Raw genomic sequence first — 22,757 nt, forward strand, 5'->3', positions numbered from 1 at the left:
GCTGTTCCTCCGTAACCCACATAGTAGGACAACCTTAAAATTCTAAAACCCAAATCTCTGCTCGTTCCCCCCTCCCTCCCTCCCTCCCTCCCTCCCTCCCTCCCTCCTGTAATATTATCTCTCAGTGAGCTTCAGAGCTGGAACTCAAAGGTGAGCTTTTGCCATGTTGTTGTTGTTCTATATATAATTATAACCCATTTAGCGTTTTTTTTTACAGCATTCCTGGGTTTTTGAAGTGATTTCTGTTCGTAGATGACTTAATATTGAATTAATTCATTAAAATGCTTTTTTTTAATTGAAAAGTTTGGTCCTTTTCATCTCATATGCATTTTTCAGTGCTTTTTATCTGTCAAATTTAAGGTTTCTGTTTGTTTGTTTGTTTGTTTTTTATTTTTTATTTTTTTATTTTTTTTATATTTTTTATGCTTTAGTTTGTGAATTTCTGAGGGTTTAAGGTTTCCATGTGTGCAGACTTACTTGCAGAGGGTTTGATTTATCATTTTTTTGTTTGAAGAAGGTAACTAATTTGATAATGAAATTCTGCTGCTTTTTGTTTGGATTTGGTCTCTCGCTCTCTTAGTTGGGATTCTAGAGAGAGAAACTGTAGAGAGAGAGAGATTACAAAGTTGATAATAATGGATCCTCGTCGTAGGGGTTCCTCTGATTCTTTCAATGGAGTTCAACGGGGTAACCAACCTTTGCCCATTCTTTCACATCCAACCGTAGTAGCCGGATCCCGATTCGATAGTAATACCTTCTTAGACAATAGTTATAGAAATTTTAGTTGCCCTCAACCCGGTCTTGCCGCGAATAGTGTATCTTCGTACTCAAGTGTGAGCCCTGAGGATGATTCTGCCGAAGATTGTGACTTTTCGGATGTGGTGTTGAAGTACATTAACCAGATGCTTATGGAAGAAGATATGGAGGACAAGACTTGCATGCTTAAAGAGTCGTTGGAACTTCAAGCTGCCGAGAAGTCATTCTATGAGGTCCTTGGAAAGAAATATCCCCCCTCCCCAGAGTTATTCCGTCGTTACGCCAGTCAATATGGTGAGAGCCCGGCTGAAAGTTCCTCTGGAACTTGGAGTAATTATATCACTAGTAGTTGCAACAGTGGTGGTTATTTTGGTGATACTACCTCGATTCAAAGTCCAGATGGATATTCGTCTCAGTTACAAGGTCTTCCGTCAGATAGAATTTCTCAATCATTTAACGGGTATGGGCTGGTGGATTCTTCTAATAGTAGTATTTATACCCCAGATTGGAATACCGAGAGCCAATCTGTTTGGCAATTCAATAAGGGGGTTGAGGAGGCTAGTAGATTTCTTCCTGGAGAGACTAATTTGGTTGTTGAACTGGATGCAAATGGGATGTCAGTTCACACGCCAAAGGTTGGGGCAGCGGCGTCTTATGTCAAAGTGGAGAGAACGGATGAAGGAGAATATTCTCCTGGTGGGTCAAGGGGAAAGAAGAATCTATATAGGGAGGACGAAGATGTGGAGGAAAAAAGGAGTAGCAAGCAAGCGGCTTTTTCGTCTGAATCTCCTTTGCGGTCAGAGATGTTTGATGTTGTATTGCTTTGCAGCACAGGGGAGGGTCAGGAGCGTTTGGAATCTCTTCGTGAGGCCTTGCAAAATGGAATGAGCAAAAGTGTGATACAGAACGGGCAATCCGAAGGATCCAATGGAGGAAAAGGTCGTGGTAAGAAACAAAGTGTTAAAAAGGAGGTGGTGGACTTGAGAACTCTCCTAATTAGTTGTGCACAGGCGGTTGCAGCTGATGATCATAGGACCGCCAATGAACTGCTAAAGAAGGTCAGACAGCATTCCTCACCTTTTGGAGATGGGACTCAGAGACTCGCTCATTGCTTTGCCAATGGCCTTGAAGCACGCTTGGCTGGTACTGGTAGCAAGATTTATAAAGGTCTTGTTAGCAAAAGGACATCGGCTGCTGATATCTTGAAAGCATACCATCTCTACCTTGCTGCATCTCCATTTAAGAAGATGTCTAATTTTGTCTCGAACGTCACAATAATGAATTTAGCTGAAAAGTCGACAAGGCTCCATGTCATTGATTTTGGTATCCTTTATGGTTTCCAATGGCCCACCCTTATTCAACGGATCTCGTGGAGGGAAGGTGGACCCCCAAAGGTTCGGATTACTGGAATTGAATTTCCTCAACCGGGATTTCGGCCAGCTGAGCGAGTTGAGGAAACAGGACGACGTTTGGCAGCTTATGCTGAGAAGTTCAATGTGCCGTTCGAGTACAATGCTATTGCAAAGAAATGGGAAACCATTACACTTGAGGAACTCAAGATCGACAAGGATGAAGTTCTTGTTGTGAACTTTTTATATCGGGGTAAGAACTTGCTCGATGAAAGTGTGTCAATGGACAGTGTAAGAAGCAGGGTTCTTGATTTGATAAGGAGAATCAATCCAGACATTTTCATCCATGGAGTTGTTAATGGAGCGTACAATGCCCCCTTCTTCGTTACCAGGTTCCGAGAGGCGTTATTTCATTTTTCTTCACTGTTTGATATGCTTGAAACTGTTGTACCCCGTGAGGATCAGGAAAGGATGTTAATTGAGAAAGAGATCTTTGGCAGGGAGGCTTTAAATGTTATAGCTTGCGAAGGCTGGGAGAGAGTGGAAAGGCCAGAAACATACAAGCAATGGCACGTTCGTAACTTGAGGGCTGGGTTTGTGCAAATACCTTTTGACCGAGAGCTTGTGAAGGCGGCAACTAAGAAAGTAAGCTCTCTTTACCACAAGGACTTTGTCATCGATGAAGATAGCCGGTGGCTGTTGCAGGGATGGAAGGGACGAACCGCCTTTGCCCTTTCTGCTTGGAAACCTGCCTAAGAAAGTGCTTGTAATCTGCTTCCTAGTTCTTCAGCATTAACACGGATACTTCTCTTCCGTAGATTTGGATCGGGTGATATTCTCTTACTATGGTGTCTGATAATCCAATAGAACCATCCAGCAAGGTACGAGTTTGTCACTTGTTCACAATCTTATTCAAATATAACAAGAACAGTTAACTGTGCAGTTTTATCCCAGCTGTATTTTATTGAAAGAAACTCTTTACTTGTGCTCATTAGTCGCTAGATCGGATAAAGGATCGGATAGGATTAGTTATACGGACTCGGGTGTTTGGCGTTCACTCGTACTAAATAAGCGCCGGATTAATTTAACCGGTCGGATAGGATAATACGGTATACACCCGCTTAATAAAATCAACCAAAACGCCCGGATTATTTAGTCGGGGAAGAAGAATATGGGAGAGAAAGGGAGGGAGTTTGTGGGGTGTGGCGGAGAGAGCTAGGGAACAATTATTTGGGATTCTTCTGTAGTCGGGGAAGAAGAAGGGAGAGAGAGGGAGGGTGTTTGGGGGGTGCAGAGAGATCTGGGAACAAAAAAATGATTTCACTTTTAAATTTTTTTTTTTTTTTAAGTTTGATTCCTCCTATCTAGTGTAATACTAAACACAGTATAAATAATACGGTCACTAGTCCGATACTGCACCAAACACCCGACTAATTTAGTCAGTACTATCCGGTGGCTATTTATCCTATCCGACAGAAATAGTCAGTACAGTCCAAGCTGCCAAACGAGGCCTTAGTACCTCTGTCCTTGCTTCAAAAGGCGGAACTCTCATTCTGCACGCCTTCCTCCCTTGTATTTTAAATCAGAGAGGAATGTCAATGACTATTTTGAAGTGCTAATAGCAGCGTTCTTAACATATAGTATTTGATGTGATGAATACTAGTGTAGTTGGCATTTCCCTTGTTTATTTAGCTTGAATGGTTTCTAAGACAATAATATTATTATCCACTTTCCTGACAGATCATAATATTTTCTGAGACGTCTGGAGTTATCCTGCATATAGAATTTGGTTGGCAGACTATATCACGGAAATGATTGTCGGACGCCCTTTAATCTTTTTGCACATCACGAATCTTTCTCAAAAGATAGATAAATAAGGATATGAATGAGAAAATTGGTGTTGGAAATCATTTCTTATATCACTGTTGATCCTAAAATTTACAAAGCCTACGCGATGCGCAGGCCGAATAACTAATGAGCTAATTACATCATTCTGTTGATGCAGGGTGTGCCAACTCGTCGGCCGAGCTTGGCTGACGAGTAAAATTTGTTGATGTTGCGTTAAGCGCGTTGCTAACTTCTTGATCTTGCGACTGCGGCCGAGGAAGGAACAATCTCGGCTTTTGGATTCTCGAGCCCGAAGACAAGGCTGCTAGTTCTGTGAAGTTCACGAATCGTCAGCGTCAGATTCGGTCACGATGATTATATTTGTGAGAGTATAAGCACGTCGAATCGACACCAAACTATATGGACATAAGTATTCAAAGGTAATGTGTGTCTTGATGGTAAATGTAGTTTGGCCCTCAGAATGCCGAACTCTGAAACTCACTTAGAAGTATCCAATCATAAAACCACTCGACATTTAATGCGCCGAATGTCGTAACTCGTAACACCTTACTTCGCTGAAAAGGTTAATAAGATGACCTCTGCCAATAAGGATTCGGAAACCCTTCTCGACCGAGACTTGGATAGGTAACTAGTCGGCCTCAACGCAGTACTGTTTATCCAAACTGAAGGTGCTTCTCGGTCGGCTGATTCTACGGCAACAGTGCTATTTATCCAAACTGAAGGTGTTCGCCGATTCCCTTCACAGTGCTGTTTATCCAAACTGAAGATGTGTCAGCAGGAAAAAGAAAAAAAAATCTCAAGATGTTTGAGAGGTTTTGCGCAAGGCAGTTGTGTGTTGAATTGGCGGTCCTCTCTTCCGTTGCACCGAGTCTTGTATTTATAGGCAAATGTTGTGTGGCGCGGCCAGATAATTTTGTAGAGTCCCACTGCAATCCTAATTTGTGGAACTGAAGCATATCCTTCAAATTGATAAACTCGTCAGTTAGATAAGCAACAACCTATCTAGGTTTTACCACACTACATCAGAAATCTAGCCCACCGAGGCTTCTGATCTCATTAAAAAACCGTCAGCAGAAATTCATATTTCCATCACCATGCAAAAAACAAGAAAAGCCTAGCCTACCTAGGCTTCCTAGGTCATCATTATACCACCACCAAAAAACCAAGCTTTTAAAGTTGAAAATATGAGGATATCTTTGAATTTATGTTTTAAATCATTAATTTCAATTGTTTAAATATTAATTATAATAGATTTAGCATGGGAAAATATATTTTGAAGAACATGAATATGATAGTTTGAAGTTATGGTAAGAGAAAAAAAATAAATAAAAGAATTGAAAAGAGGGGGATCGGTATGAAATTAGCGAGTTGAATTCAATTAAATTGCTAGTTAGCCAGCGACTGTACTTCTATACGATTGCTAGCTTACTAGCAACTCCCTTCAAGGACAATAGGAATGAAAGTACCGATCGTAACATTTTTACCCCTCCTTTTTTTCTTTTTCTTTTTCCATTGAATTTCTTTTCCATTGAATTTTTTTTCCTAAAACTATTTTTTATTGATTTTTAAAGTTGAAAATATGAGAATATCTATTGTTTAAATATTAATTATAAAAGATTTAGCATGCGAAAATATATTTTAAAGAACATGAATATGATAGTTTGTAGTTATGGTAAGAGAAAAAAAATAAATAAAAAAATTGAAAAGAGGGGGATCGGTATGTAAATAGCGACTTGAATTCAGCAAAATTGCTAATTAGCCATCGACTGTACTTCTATACGATTGCTAGCTTACTAGCAACTCCCTTCAAGGACAATAGGAATAAAAGTACCGATCGTAACATTTTTACCCTTCCTTTTTTTCTTTTTCTTTTTCCATTCAATTTCTTTTCCTAAAACTATTTTTTATTGATTTTTAAAGTTGAAAATATGAGAATATCTTTAAACTTAGGTGTTAAATCATTAATTTCAATTGTTTAAATATTAATTATAATAGATTTAGCATGGGAAAATATATTTTGAAGAACATGAATATGATAGTTTGTAGTTATGGTAAGAGAAATAAAAAAAATAAAAAAATTTACAAGAGGGGGATCGGTATGTAAATAGCGACTTGAATTCAGCTAAATTGCTAGTTAGCCATCGACTGTACTTCTATACGATTGCTAGCTTACTAGCAACTCCCTTCAAGGACAATAGGAATAAAAGTACCGATCGTAACATTTTTACCCCTCATTTTTTTCTTTTTCTTTTTCCATTGAATTTCTTTTCCTAAAACTATTTTTTATTGATTTTCAAAGTTGAAAATATGAGAATATCTTTAAATTTAGGTTTTAAATCATTAATTTCAATTGTTTAAATATTAATTATAATAGTTTTAGCATGGAAAAATATATTTTGAAGAACATGAATATGATAGTTTGTAGTTTTGGTAAGCGAAAAAAAATAAAAAAAAAATTTGAAAAGAGGGGGATCGGTATGAAATTAGCGGCCCATAGCTATACTATAGCCTACTAAATTCCCTTTGTTGTCAGTGGGCCGCTACTTCCCCTTATGGAGTTGGTAAGAGAACCGAGCCTGGTTCAAATCTAATATGTTTCTTTCCATTCCTCGCGAGCCACTTATTTCTCCGAAACAAGAGATCAAAGTGATTTTCCCTCTCGCGGCAGGCAGCAATAACTGGATTTGATGGTTTATATTATATACGATACCAAATTACGTAGTTTGACTGCTATTCCATTGTGTGACCGGGAGGAACAGCCTTTCCGCGTGGATTAGCAATCAAAGCTCTTCTCTGCTCACTCTTGTCTACAATTTCCGGGTTTGAAGGACCGACGACTTGAAAAAAATTAAATTGCTAGTTAGCCAGCGACTGTTCTTCTACACGATTGCTAGCTTACTAGCAACTCCCTTCAAGGACAACAGGAATAAAAGTACCGATCGTAACATTTTCACCCCTCCTTTTTTTCTTTTTCTTTTTCCATTCAATTTCTTTTGCATTGAATTTTTTTTCCTAAAACTATTTTTTATTAATTTTTAAAGTTGAAAATATGAGAATATCTTTAAATTTATGTTTTAAATCATTAATTTCAATTGTTTAAATATTAATTATAATAGATTTAGCATGGGAAAATATATTTTGAAGAACATGAATATGATAGTTTGAAGTTATGGTAAGAGAAAAAAAATAAATAAAAGAATTGAAAAGAGGGGGATCGGTATGAAATTAGCGAGTTGAATTCAGTTAAATTGCTAGTTAGCCAGCGACTGTACTTCTATACGATTGCTAGCTTACTAGCAACTCCCTTCAAGGACAATAGGAATAAAAGTACCGATCGTAACATTTTTACCCCTCCTTTTTTTCTTTTTCTTTTTCCATTGAATTTCTTTTCCTAAAAGTAATTTTTATTGATTTTTAAAGTTTAAAATATGAGAATATCTTTAAACTTAGGTGTTAAATCATTAATTTCAATTGTTTAAATATTAATTATAATAGTTTTAGCATGGGAAAATATATTTTGAAGAACATGAATATGATAGTTTGTAGTTATGGTAAGAGAAATAAAAAAAATAAAAAAATTGAAAAGAGGGGGATCGGTATGTAAATAGCGACTTGAATTCAGCTAAATTGCTAGTTAGCCATCGACTGTACTTCTATACGATTGCTAGCTTACTAGCAACTCCCTTCAAGGACAATAGGAATAAAAGTACCGATCGTAACATTTTTACCCCTCCTTTTTTTCTTTTTCTTTTTCCATTCAATTTCTTTTCCTAAAACTATTTTTTATTGATTTTTAAAGTTGAAAATATGAGAATATCTTTAAATTTAGGTTTTAAATCATTAATTTCAATTGTTTAAATATTAATTATGATAGTTTTAGCATGGAAAAATATATTTTGAAGAACAAGAATATGATAGTTTGTAGTTTTGGTAAGAGAAAAAAAAATAAAAAATAAAAATTGAAAAGAGGGGGATCGGTATGAAATTAGCGACTTGAATAAAATTATATTGCTAGTTAGCCAGCGACTGTTCTTCGACACGATTGCTAGCTTACTAGCAACTCCCTTCAAGGATAACAGGAATAAAAGTACCGATCGTAACATTTTCACCCCTCCTTTTTTTCTTTTTCTTTTTCCATTCAATTTCTTTTGCATTGAATTTTTTTTCCTAAAACTATTTTTTCTTGATTTTTAAAGTTGAAAATATGAGAATATCTTTAAATTTATGTTTTAAATCATTAATTTCAATTGTTTAAATATTAATTATAATAGATTTAGCATGGGAAAATATATTTTGAAGAACATGAATATGATAGTTTGAAGTTATGGTAAGAGAAAAAAAATAAATAAAAGAATTGAAAACAGGGGGATCGGTATGAAATTAGCAAGTTGAATTCAGTTAAATTGCTAGTTAGCCAGCGACTGTACTTCTATACGATTGCTAGCTTACTAGCAACTCCCTTCAAGGACAATAGGAATAAAAGTACCGATCGTAACATTTTTACCCCTCCTTTTTTTCTTTTTCTTTTTCCATTCAATTTTTTTTCCTAAAACTATTTTTTATTGATTTTTAAAGTTGAAAATATGAGAATATCTTTAAATTTATGTTTTAAATCATTAATTTCAATTGTTTAAATATTAATTATAATAGATTTAGCATGGGAAAATATATTTTGAAGAACATGAATATGATAGTTTGAAGTTATGGTAAGAGAAAAAAAATAAATAAAAGAATTGAAAAGAGGGGGATAGGTATGAAATTAGCGACTTGAATTCAGTTAAATTGCTAGTTAGCCAGCGACTGTACTTCTATACGATTGCTAGCTTACTAGCAACTCCCTTCAAGGACAGTAAGAATAAAAGTACCGATCGTAACATTTTTACCCCTCCTTTTTTTCTTTTTCTTTTTCCATTGAATTTCTTTTCCTAAAACTATTTTTTATTGATTTTTAAAGTTGAAAATATGAGAATATCTTTAAATTTTTGTTTTAAATCATTAATTTCAATTGTTTAAATATTAATTATAATAGTTTTAGCGTGGGAAAATATATTTTGAAGAACATGAATATGATAGTTTGTAGTTATGGTAAGAGAAATAAAAAAAATATAAAAATTGAAAAGAGGGGGATCAGTATGAAAATAGCGACTTTGTTGTTGTAATATTGCTAGTTTGGTAGCGACTGTGCTTCCATATGATCGCTATTTTACTAGCAACTCCATTCAAGGACAATAGGAATAAAATTACCGATCGTAACATTTTTACCCCTCCTTTTTTTCTTTTTCTTTTTCCATTGAATTTCTTTTCCTAAAAGTATTTTTTATTGATTTTTAAAGTTTAAAATATGAGAATATCTTTAAACTTAGGTGTTAAATCATTAATTTCAATTGTTTAAATATTAATTATAATAGTTTTAGCATGGGAAAATATATTTTGAAGAACATGAATATGATAGTTTGTAGTTATGGTAAGAGAAATAAAAAAAATAAAAAAATTGAAAAGAGGGGGATCGGTATGTAAATAGCGACTTGAATTCAGCTAAATTGCTAGTTAGCCATCGACTGTACTTCTATACGATTGCTAGCTTACTAGCAACTCCCTTCAAGGACAATAGGAATAAAAGTACCGATCGTAACATTTTTACCCCTCCTTTTTTCTTTTTCTTTTTCCATTGAATTTCTTTTCCTAAAAGTATTTTTTATTGATTTTTAAAGTTTAAAATATGAGAATATCTTTAAATTTAGGTGTTAACTCATTAATTTCAATTGTTTAAATATTAATTATAATAGATTTAGCATGGGAAAATATATTTTGAAGAACATGAATATAATAGTTTGTAGTTATGGTAAGAGAAATAAAAAAAATAAAAAAATTTAAAAGAAGGGGATCGGTATATAAATAGCGACTTTTTCCGAGTTAGATTGCTAGTTAGGTAGCGACTGTTCTTCCATATAATCGCTATCGTACTAGCAACTCCCTTTCAGGACAGTAAGAATAAAAGTACCGATCGTAACATTTTTACCCCTCCTTTTTTTCTTTTTCTTTTTCCATTGAATTTCTTTTCCTAAAAGTATTTTTTATTGATTTTTAAAGTTTAAAATATGAGAATATCTTTAAATTTAGGTGTTAAATCATTAATTTCAATTGTTTAAATATTAATTATAATAGATTTAGCATGGGAAAATATATTTTGAAGAACATGAATATAATAGTTTGTAGTTATGGTAAGAGAAATAAAAAAAATAAAAAAATTGAAAAGAAGGGGATCGGTATATTAATAGCGACTTTTTCCGACATGGATTGCTAGTTAGGTAGCGACTGTTCTTGCATATAATCGCTATCGAACTAGCAACTCCCTTTCAGGACAGTAAGAATAAAATTACCGATCGTAACATTTTTACCCCTCCTTTTTTTCTTTTTCTTTTTCCATTGAATTTCTTTTCCTAAAACTATTTTTTATTGATTTTTAAAGTTGAAAATATGAGAATATCTTTAAATTTTTGTTTTAAATCATTAATTTCAATTGTTTAAATATTAATTATAATAGTTTTAGCGTGGGAAAATATATTTTGAAGAACATGAATATGATAGTTTGTAGTTATGGTAAGAGAAATAAAAAAAATAAAAAAATTGAAAAGAGATGGATCGGTATGAAAATAGCGACTTAGTTGTTGTAATATTGCTAGTTTGGTAGCGACTGTTCGTCCATATAATCGCTATCGTACTAGCAACTCCCTTTCAGGACAGTAAGAATAAAATTACCGATCGTAACATTTTTACCCCTCCTTTTTTTCTTTTTCTTTTTCCATTGAATTTCTTTTCCTAAAACTATTTTTTATTGATTTTTAAAGTTGAAAATATGAGAATATCTTTAAATTTAGGTGTTAAATCATTAATTTCAATTGTTTAAATATTAATTATAATAGATTTAGCATGGGAAAATATATTTTGAAGAACATGAATATGATAGTTTGTAGTTATGGTAAGAGAAATAAAAAAAATAAAAAAATTTAAAAGAAGGGGATCGGTATATAAATAGCGACTTTTTCCGAGTTAGATTGCTAGTTAGGTAGCGACTGTTCTTCCATATAATCGCTATCGTACTAGCAACTCCCTTTCAGGACAGTAAGAATAAAAGTACCGATCGTAACATTTTTACCCCTCCTTTTTTTCTTTTTCTTTTTCCATTGAATTTGTTTTCCTAAAACTATTTTTTATTGATTTTTAAAGTTGAAAATATGAGAATATCTTTAAATTTTTGTTTTAAATCATTAATTTCAATTGTTTAAATATTAATTATAATAGTTTTAGCGTGGGAAAATATATTTTGAAGAACATGAATATGATAGTTTGTAGTTATGGTAAGAGAAATAAAAAAAATAAAAAAATTGAAAAGAGATGGATCGGTATGAAAATAGCGACTTAGTTGTTGTAATATTGCTAGTTTGGTAGCGACTGTGTTTCCATATGATCGCTATCTTACTAGCAACTCCCTTCAAAGACAATAGGAATAAAAGTACCGATCGTAACATTTTTACCCCTCCTTTTTTTCTTTTTCTTTTTCCATTGAATTTCTTTTCCTAAAAGTATTTTTTATTGATTTTTAAAGTTTAAAATATGAGAATATCTTTAAATTTAGGTGTTAAATCATTAATTTCAATTGTTTAAATATTAATTATAATAGATTTAGCATGGGAAAATATATTTTGAAGAACATGAATATAATAGTTTGTAGTTATGGTAAGAGAAATAAAAAAAATAAAAAAATTTAAAAGAAGGGGATCGGTATATAAATAGCGACTTTTCCCGAGTTAGATTGCTAGTTAGGTAGCGACGGTTCTTCCATATAATCGCTATCGTACTAGCAACTCCCTTTCAGGACAGTAAGAATAAAAGTACCGATCGTAACATTTTTACCCCTCCTTTTTTTCTTTTTCTTTTTCCATTGAATTTCTTTTCCTAAAACTATTTTTTATTGATTTTTAAATTTGAAAATATGAGAATATCTTTAAATTTTTGTTTTAAATCATTAATTTCAATTGTTTAAATATTAATTATAATAGTTTTAGCGTGGGAAAATATATTTTGAAGAACATGAATATGATAGTTTGTAGTTATGGTAAGAGAAATAAAAAAAATAAAAAAATTGAAAAGAGATGGATCGGTATGAAAATAGCGACTCAGTTGTTGTAATATTGCTAGTTTGGTAGCGACTGTGTTTCCATATGATCGCTATCTTACTAGCAACTCCCTTCAAGGACAATAGGAATAAAAGTACCGATCGTAACATTTTTACCCCTCCTTTTTTTCTTTTTCTTTTTCCATTGAATTTCTTTTCCTAAAACTATTTTTTATTGATTTTTAAAGTTGAAAATATGAGAATATCTTTAAATTTTTGTTTTAAATCATTAATTTCAATTGTTTAAATATTAATTATAATAGTTTTAGCGTGGGAAAATATATTTTGAAGAACATGAATATGATAGTTTGTAGTTATGGTAAGAGAAATAAAAAAAATAAAAAAATTGAAAAGAGATGGATCGGTATGAAAATAGCGACTTAGTTGTTGTAATATTGCTAGTTTGGTAGCGACTGTGCTTCCATATGATCGCTATCTTACTAGCAACTCCCTTCAAAGACAATAGGAATAAAAGTACCGATCGTAACATTTTTACCCCTCCTTTTTTTCTTTTTCTTTTTCCATTGAATTTCTTTTCCTAAAAGTATTTTTTATTGATTTTTAAAGTTTAAAATATGAGAATATCTTTAAATTTAGGTGTTAAATCATTAATTTCAATTGTTTAAATATTAATTATAATAGATTTAGCATGGGAAAATATATTTTGAAGAACATGAATATGATAGTTTGTAGTTATGGTAAGAGAAATAAAAAAAATAAAAAAATTTAAAAGAAGGGGATCGGTATATAAATAGCGACTTTTTCCGAGTTAGATTGCTAGTTAGGTAGCGACTGTTCTTCCACATAATCGCTATCGTACTAGCAACTCCCTTTCAGGACAGTAAGAATAAAAGTACCGATCGTAACATTTTTACCCCTCCTTTTTTTCTTTTTCTTTTTCCATTGAATTTCTTTTCCTAAAACTATTTTTTATTGATTTTTAAAGTTGAAAATATGAGAATATCTTTAAATTTTTGTTTTAAATCATTAATTTCAATTGTTTAAATATTAATTATAATAGTTTTAGCGTGGGAAAATATATTTTGAAGAACATGAATATGATAGTTTGTAGTTATGGTAAGAGAAATAAAAAAAATAAAAAAATTGAAAAGAGATGGATCAGTATGAAAATAGCGACTTAGTTGTTGTAATATTGCTAGTTTGGTAGCGACTGTGTTTCCATATGATCGCTATCTTACTAGCAACTCCCTTCAAAGACAATAGGAATAAAAGTACCGATCGTAACATTTTTACCCCTCCTTTTTTTCTTTTTCTTTTTCCATTGAATTTCTTTTCCTAAAAGTATTTTTTATTGATTTTTAAAGTTTAAAATATGAGAATATCTTTAAATTTAGGTGTTAAATCATTAATTTCAATTGTTTAAATATTAATTATAATAGATTTAGCATGGGAAAATATATTTTGAAGAACATGAATATAATAGTTTGTAGTTATGGTAAGAGAAATAAAAAAAATAAAAAAATTTAAAAGAAGGGGATCGGTATATAAATAGCGACTTTTCCAGAGTTAGATTGCTAGTTAGGTAGCGACGGTTCTTCCATATAATCGCTATCGTACTAGCAACTCCCTTTCAGGACAGTAAGAATAAAAGTACCGATCGTAACATTTTTACCCCTCCTTTTTTTCTTTTTCTTTTTCCATTGAATTTCTTTTCCTAAAACTATTTTTTATTGATTTTTAAATTTGAAAATATGAGAATATCTTTAAATTTTTGTTTTAAATCATTAATTTCAATTGTTTAAATATTAATTATAATAGTTTTAGCGTGGGAAAATATATTTTGAAGAACATGAATATGATAGTTTGTAGTTATGGTAAGAGAAATAAAAAAAATAAAAAAATTGAAAAGAGATGGATCGGTATGAAAATAGCGACTTAGTTGTTGTAATATTGCTAGTTTGGTAGCGACTGTGTTTCCATATGATCGCTATCTTACTAGCAACTCCCTTCAAGGACAATAGGAATAAAAGTACCGATCGTAACATTTTTACCCCTCCTTTTTTTCTTTTTCTTTTTCCATTGAATTTCTTTTCCTAAAACTATTTTTTATTGATTTTTAAAGTTGAAAATATGAGAATATCTTTAAATTTTTGTTTTAAATCATTAATTTCAATTGTTTAAATATTAATTATAATAGTTTTAGCGTGGGAAAATATATTTTGAAGAACATGAATATGATAGTTTGTAGTTATGGTAAGAGAAATAAAAAAAATAAAAAAATTGAAAAGAGATGGATCGGTATGAAAATAGCGACTTAGTTGTTGTAATATTGCTAGTTTGGTAGCGACTGTGCTTCCATATGATCGCTATCTTACTAGCAACTCCCTTCAAAGACAATAGGAATAAAAGTACCGATCGTAACATTTTTACCCCTCCTTTTTTTCTTTTTCTTTTTCCATTGAATTTCTTTTCCTAAAAGTATTTTTTATTGATTTTTAAAGTTTAAAATATGAGAATATCTTTAAATTTAGGTGTTAAATCATTAATTTCAATTGTTTAAATATTAATTATAATAGATTTAGCATGGGAAAATATATTTTGAAGAACATGAATATAATAGTTTGTAGTTATGATAAGAGAAGTAAAAAAAATAAAAAAATTGAAAAGAAGGGGATCGGTATATTAATAGCGACTTTTTCCGAGTTGGATTGCTAGTTAGGTAGTGACTGTTCTTCCATATAATCGCTATCGTACTAGCAACTCCCTTTCAGGACAGTAAGAATAAAATTACCGATCGTAACATTTTTACCCCTCCTTTTTTTCTTTTTCTTTTTCCATTGAATTTCTTTTCCTAAAACTATTTTTTATTGATTTTTAAAGTTGAAAATATGAGAATATCTTTAAATTTTTGTTTTAAATCATTAATTTCAATTGTTTAAATATTAATTATAATAGTTTTAGCGTGGGAAAATATATTTTGAAGAACATGAATATGATAGTTTGTAGTTATGGTAAGAGAAATAAAAAAAATAAAAAAATTGAAAAGAGATGGATCGGTATGAAAATAGCGACTTAGTTGTTGTAATATTGCTAGTTTGGTAGCGACTGTTCGTCCATATAATAGCTATCGTACTAGCAACTCCCTTTCAGGACAGTAAGAATAAAATTACCGATCGTAACATTTTTACCCCTCCTTTTTTTCTTTTTCTTTTTCCATTGAATTTCTTTTCCTAAAACTATTTTTTATTGATTTTTAAAGTTGAAAATATGAGAATATCTTTAAATTTTTGTTTTAAATCATTAATTTCAATTGTTTAAATATTAATTATAATAGTTTTAGCGTGGGAAAATATATTTTGAAGAACATGAATATGATAGTTTGTAGTTATGGTAAGAGAAATAAAAAAAATAAAAAAATTGAAAAGAGATGGATCGGTATGAAAATAGCGACTTAGTTGTTGTAATATTGCTAGTTTGGTAGCGACTGTGTTTCCATATGATCGCTATCTTACTAGCAACTCCCTTCAAAGACAATAGGAATAAAAGTACCGATCGTAACATTTTTACCCCTCCTTTTTTTCTTTTTCTTTTTCCATTGAATTTCTTTTCCTAAAAGTATTTTTTATTGATTTTTAAAGTTTAAAATATGAGAATATCTTTAAATTTAGGTGTTAAATCATTAATTTCAATTGTTTAAATATTAATTATAATAGATTTAGCATGGGAAAATATATTTTGAAGAACATGAATATAATAGTTTGTAGTTATGGTAAGAGAAATAAAAAAAATAAAAAAATTTAAAAGAAGGGGATCGGTATATAAATAGCGACTTTTCCCGAGTTAGATTGCTAGTTAGGTAGCGACGGTTCTTCCATATAATCGCTATCGTACTAGCAACTCCCTTTCAGGACAGTAAGAATAAAAGTACCGATCGTAACATTTTTACCCCTCCTTTTTTTCTTTTTCTTTTTCCATTGAATTTCTTTTCCTAAAACTATTTTTTATTGATTTTTAAATTTGAAAATATGAGAATATCTTTAAATTTTTGTTTTAAATCATTAATTTCAATTGTTTAAATATTAATTATAATAGTTTTAGCGTGGGAAAATATATTTTGAAGAACATGAATATGATAGTTTGTAGTTATGGTAAGAGAAATAAAAAAAATAAAAAAATTGAAAAGAGATGGATCGGTATGAAAATAGCGACTTAGTTGTTGTAATATTGCTAGTTTGGTAGCGACTGTGTTTCCATATGATCGCTATCTTACTAGCAACTCCCTTCAAGGACAATAGGAATAAAAGTACCGATCGTAACATTTTTACCCCTCCTTTTTTTCTTTTTCTTTTTCCATTGAATTTCTTTTCCTAAAACTATTTTTTATTGATTTTTAAAGTTGAAAATATGAGAATATCTTTAAATTTTTGTTTTAAATCATTAATTTCAATTGTTTAAATATTAATTATAATAGTTTTAGCGTGGGAAAATATATTTTGAAGAACATGAATATGATAGTTTGTAGTTATGGTAAGAGAAATAAAAAAAATAAAAAAATTGAAAAGAGATGGATCGGTATGAAAATAGCGACTTAGTTGTTGTAATATTGCTAGTTTGGTAGCGACTGTGCTTCCATATGATCGCTATCTTACTAGCAACTCCCTTCAAAGACAATAGGAATAAAAGTACCGATCGTAACATTTTTACCCCTCCTTTTTTTCTTTTTCTTTTTCCATTGAATTTCTTTTCCTAAAAGTATTTTTTATTGATTTTTAAAGTTTAAAATATGAGAATATCTTTAAATTTAGGTGTTAAATCATTAATTTCAATTGTTTAAATATTAATTATAATAGATTTAGCATGGGAAAATATATTTTGAAGAACATGAATATAATAGTTTGTAGTTATGATAAGAGAAGTAAAAAAAATAAAAAAATTGAAAAGAAGGGGATCGGTATATTAATAGCGACTTTTTCCGAGTTGGATTGCTAGTTAGGTAGTGACTGTTCTTCCATATAATCGCTATCGTACTAGCAACTCCCTTTCAGGACAGTAAGAATAAAATTACCGATCGTAACATTTTTACCCCTCCTTTTTTTCTTTTTCTTTTTCCATTGAATTTCTTTTCCTAAAACTATTTTTTATTGATTTTTAAAGTTGAAAATATGAGAATATCTTTAAATTTTTGTTTTAAATCATTAATTTCAATTGTTTAAATATTAATTATAATAGTTTTAGCGTGGGAAAATATATTTTGAAGAACATGAATATGATAGTTTGTAGTTATGGTAAGAGAAATAAAAAAAATAAAAAAATTGAAAAGAGATGGATTGGTATGAAAATAGCGACTTAGTTGTTGTAATATTGCTAGTTTGGTAGCGACTGTTCGTCCATATAATAGCTATCGTACTAGCAACTCCCTTTCAGGACAGTAAGAATAAAATTACCGATCGTAACATTTTTACCCCTCCTTTTTTTCTTTTTCTTTTTCCATTGAATTTCTTTTCCTAAAACTATTTTTTATTGATTTTTAAAGTTGAAAATATGAGAATATCTTTAAATTTAGGTGTTAAATCATTAATTTCAATTGTTTAAATATTAATTATAATAGATTTAGCATGGGAAAATATATTTTGAAGAACATGAATATAATAGTTTGTAGTTATGGTAAGAGAAATAAAAAAAATAAAAAAATTGAAAAGAAGGGGATCGGTATATAAATAGCGACTTTTTCCGAGTTGGATTGCTAGTTATGTAGCGACTTTTCTTCCACAAAATCGCTATCGTACTAGCAACTCCCTTTCAGGACAGTAAGAATAAAAGTACCGATCGTAACATTTTTACCCCTCCTTTTTTTCTTTTTCTTTTTCCATTGAATTTCTTTTCCTAAAACTATTTTTTATTGATTTTTAAAGTTGAAAATATGAGAATATCTTTAAATTTAGGTTTTAAATCATTAATTTCAATTGTTTAAATATTAATTATAATAGATTTAGCATGGGAAAATATATTTTGAAGAACATGAATATGATAGTTTGTAGTTATGGTAAGAGAAAAAAAATAAATAAATAAATTGAAAAGAGGGGGATCGGTATGAAATTAGCGACTTGAATTCAGTTAAATTGCTAGTTAGCCAGCGACTGTACTTCTATACGATTGCTAACTTACTAGCAACTCTCTTCAAGGACAATAGGAATAAAAGTACCGATCGTAACATTTTTACCCCTCCTTTTTTTCTTTTTCTTTTTCCATTGAATTTCTTTTCCTAAAACTATTTTTTATTGATTTTTAAAGTTGAAAATATGAGAATATCTTTAAATTTAGGTGTTAAATCATTAATTTCAATTGATTAAATATTAATTATAATAGATTTAGCATGGGAAAATATATTTTGAAGAACATGAATATGATAGTTTGTAGTTATGGTAAGAGAAATAAAAAAATAAAAAAATTTAAAAGAGGGGGATCGGTATGTAAATAGCGACTTGAATTCAGCTAAATTGCTAGTTAGCCATCGACTGTACTTCTATACGATTGCTAGCTTACTAGCAACTCCCTTCAAGGACAATAGGAATAAAAGTACCGATCGTAACATTTTTACCCCTCCTTTTTTTCTTTTTCTTTTTCCATTGAATTTCTTTTCCTAAAACTATTTTTTATTGATTTTTAAAGTTGAAAATATGAGAATATCTTTAAATTTAGGTGTTAAATCATTAATTTCAATTGATTAAATATTAATTATAATAGATTTAGCATGGGAAAATATATTTTGAAGAACATGAATATGATAGTTTGTAGTTATGGTAAGAGAAATAAAAAAATAAAAAAATTTAAAAGAGGGGGATCGGTATGTAAATAGCTTCTTGAATTCAGCTAAATTGCTAGTTAGCCATCGACTGTACTTCTATACGATTGCTAGCTTGCTAGCAACTCCCTTCAAGGACAATAGGAATAAAAGTACCGATCGTAACATTTTTACCCCTCCTTTTTTTCTTTTTCTTTTTCCATTGAATTTCTTTTCCTAAAACTATTTTTTATTGATTTTTAAAGTTGAAAATATGAGAATATCTTTAAATTTAGGTGTTAAATCATTAATTTCAATTGTTTAAATATTAATTATAATAGATTTAGCATGGGAAAATATATTTTGAAGAACATGAATATAATAGTTTGTAGTTATGGTAAGAGAAATAAAAAAAATAAAAAAATTGAAAAGAAGGGGATCGGTATATAAATAGCGACGTTTTCCGAGTTGGATTGCTAGTTAGGTAGCGACTGTTCTTCCATAAAATCGCTATCGTACTAGCAACTCCCTTTCAGGACAGTAAGAATAAAAGTACCGATCGTAACATTTTTACCCCTCCTTTTTTTCTTTTTCCATTGAATTTCTTTTCCTAAAACTATTTTTTATTGATTTTTAAAGTTGAAAATATGAGAATATCTTTAAATTTAGGTTTTAAATCATTAATTTCAATTGTTTAAATATTAATTATAATAGATTTAGCATGGGAAAATATATTTTCAAGAACATGAATATGATAGTTTGTAGTTATGGTAAGAGAAAAAAAATAAATAAAAAAATTGAAAAGAGGGGGATCGGTATGAAATTAGCGACTTGAATTCAGTTAAATTGCTAGTTCCAGCGACTGTACTTCTATACGATTGCTAACTTACTAGCAACTCTCTTCAAGGACAATAGGAATAAAAGTACCGATCGTAACTTTTTTACCCCTCCTTTTTTTCTTTTTCTTTCCATTGAATTTATTTTCCTAAAACTATTTTTTATTGATTTTTAAAGTTGAAATTATGCGAATATCTTTAAATTTAGGTTTTAAATCATTAATTTCAATTGTTTAAATATTAATTATAATAGATTTAGCATGGGAAAATATATTTTGAAGAACATAAATATGATAGTTTGTAGTTATGGTAAGAGAAGTAAAAAAATTGAAAAGAGGGGGATCGGTATGAAAATAGCGACTTTGTTGTTGTAATATTGCTAGTTTGGTAGCGACTATGCTTCCATATGATCGCTATTTTACTAGCAACTTCCTTCAAGGGCAATAGGAATAAAAGTACCGATCGTAACATTTTTACCCCTCCTTTTTTTCTTTTTCTTTTTCCATTGAATTTTTTTTCCTAAAACTATTTTTTATTGATTTTTAAAGTTGAAAATATGAGAATATCTTTAAATTTAGGTTTTAAATCATTCATTTCAATTGTTTAAATATTAATTATAATAGATTTAGCATGGGAAAATATATTTTCAAGAACATGAATATGATAGTTTGTAGTTATGGTAAGAGAAATAAAAAAAATAAAAAAATTGAAAAGAGGGGGATTGGTATGAAATTAGCGACTTTATTTCAGTTAAATTGCTAGTTAGCTAGCGACTGTGCTTCCATATGATCGCTATATTCGTAGCAACTCCCTTCAAATGTGATTTTGATCAAATGGGTAGCACTGGAAGTGATGTCTTCACTGAGATAGGGTTTACAAATTGGAAGAAAGGACCCGAAAATCTTCAAGTCCATGAGGGAGGTGTTGGAAGTCTTCATAACAAAGCTGTACAACAAGCTAGAGATTCGATGACACAAAAACAACACATTGAAACATTTGTGATTAAGCAAACCGATGAAGCTCGCATTAATTATCGTACTTTATTAAGTGCTTCACTTGAGTGCACAAGATGGTTGTTGGGACAAGGTTTGCCTTTTCGTGGCCACAATGAATCGTTGAAATCAAGCAGTAGAGGTAATTATTTGGAGCTTATGCAATTTCTTTCCAAGCATAATGAACAAGTTATGAAGGTTGTGTTTGTGAATGCTCCCAAGAATCTTAAGTATACTTTTTCTAATATTCAAAAAGATTGTGTCCGTGCTTGTGCCATTGAAACTGTAGATGAATTACTAAAGATATGAAAGGTGCATTTTTTTTCTCTTTTCGTTGATGGAGCACGTGATTCTTCAACTAAAGAGCAAATGGCAATGATATTGCGTTATGTGAACAAAAAAGGAGAAGCAATTGAAAAGTTTTTGGGTGTTCAACATGTCTCATCTACAACTAGTAGCACACTTGAAGAGGCCATTGAGAGATTGTTTGCCACAACAGATTTGAGTATGTCCAAGTTATGAGGACAAGGCTATGACGGAGCTAGTAATATGAAATGTGAGTTAAATGGTCTTAAAACAAAGATTTTGAACAAATACCCTCAAGCAATTTATATTCATTGTTTTGCACACCACCTCCAACTAGCTCTTGTATTCGTGGCAAAGGAAAATGAGGATGTTGCCAATTTCTTCATCAATGCTAGTAGTTTGGTGAATCTTATTGGATCATCGTGTAAGCGTCGTGATGCATTTAGAGAGAAGCAACAAGAACAAATTCAGAAAGCTCTTGATTTTGGTAATCTTGAAACGGGTAAAGGGTTAAATCAAGAAAGCAGTCTCATGCGTTCATGTGATACACGGTGGAACTCACATTATGGTACTATAGTTAGTATTATTGTTATGTTTGAAGCTGAGGTGGAGGTGGTTAAATGGATTAAAAGTGATCGCAACCAAGATAATCTCGGTGAAGCAACTAGGTTATTCAAAGACATACAAACTTTTGATTTTGCGTTTCACCTTTTCTTGATGAGACTTATATTGGGAATTATAAATGAGTTATCAAAAGCATTGCAAAAGAAAGATCAAGATATTCTGAATGCGATGGCGTTAGTGGCAGTATGCAAGCAAAGACTACAATCCTTGAGATATGATGACTTTGGGGACTTGTTTCCTGATGTAGAAAAGTTTTGTGAGGAGCATGATATTATCGTTCCTAACATGGAGGATTTGCATTTCGTACCTTGAAAATCAAGGCGTAAAGCTCCAAGAATCACAAACTTCCATTACTATCGTGTGGACCTCTATTTTCAAATCCTTGATATACAACTAAAGGAGTTGAATGATCGTTTCAATAAGGTAAACACCAAGTTGCTTCTTTGTATGGCATGTTTGAGTCCGATGAATAAGTTTGCATCTTTTGACAAAGCAAAAATTGTTCGTTTAGCCCAACTTTATCCTCAAGATTTTGATCGTATGGACCTCATGAATCTTCCAATTCAACTTGACAATTACATTCATGATATGAAGATGCATAGTGAGTTTTCATCATTGAGAGGAATTAGTGATCTTGCAAAAGAGTTAGTGAAGACCGGGAGGTGTGAAAGCTATATGTTAGTGTATAAGTTTCTTACATTGGCTTTGGTGTTACCTATTGCAACTGCTTTGGTGGAGAGAGCTTTTTCTGCTATGAAGATTGTGAAAACACCATTGCGTAACAAAATGGGAGATTAATGGTTGAGTGATAGCATGGTTGTTTACATTGAGAGAAATGTATTTTCTTTTATTGATAATGAGCCTATTATGCAACGTTTTCATGACATGAAACATCGCCGGCAACAATTGTAATTTGTTTGTATTGATTAATTATGGAAGACATTACTATATAAAAAGATTTAGTTGTTGTTATTTTTCTTTAACCTTTCATTCTTTTAAGTTCGCCCCTCCCTTCGAGAAATCATGGATTTGCCACTGCCATTGGCCCCCTTATTTCCCTGCTACCAAACATTAAGGCTTCAACTTCAAACTTTTAAGCCATCCAAGCCACAAGTAGCCAGCCTCCAG

The 22,757-nt window shown here is 31.1% G+C and overlaps 2 pseudogenes across 2 annotated transcripts; both read left to right on the forward strand.

The window, feature by feature from the left end:
- Positions 1–4,950, forward strand: LOC137723364 (scarecrow-like protein 9 pseudogene; annotated as a pseudogene). Of its 2 annotated transcripts, XR_015961698.1 has the most exons (3): positions 1–150; positions 472–2,986; positions 4,111–4,950. The product of XR_015961698.1 is annotated as a scarecrow-like protein 9 pseudogene, transcript variant X2 (transcript). The 2 variants fall into 2 exon arrangements; XR_015961697.1 differs by lacking the exon at positions 4,111–4,950 and having other exon boundaries at positions 14–150; positions 472–3,096.
- A 15,725-nt stretch (positions 4,951–20,675) lies between these two features.
- LOC148697546 (uncharacterized) lies at positions 20,676–22,541 on the forward strand (annotated as a pseudogene).
- Positions 22,542–22,757: the final 216 nt, after the last annotated feature.

The sequence above is a fragment of the Pyrus communis genome, chromosome 4, assembly GCF_041283825.1.
Source record: "Pyrus communis isolate YQ-2024b chromosome 4, ASM4128382v1, whole genome shotgun sequence".
Lineage (NCBI taxonomy): Eukaryota > Viridiplantae > Streptophyta > Magnoliopsida > Rosales > Rosaceae > Pyrus > Pyrus communis.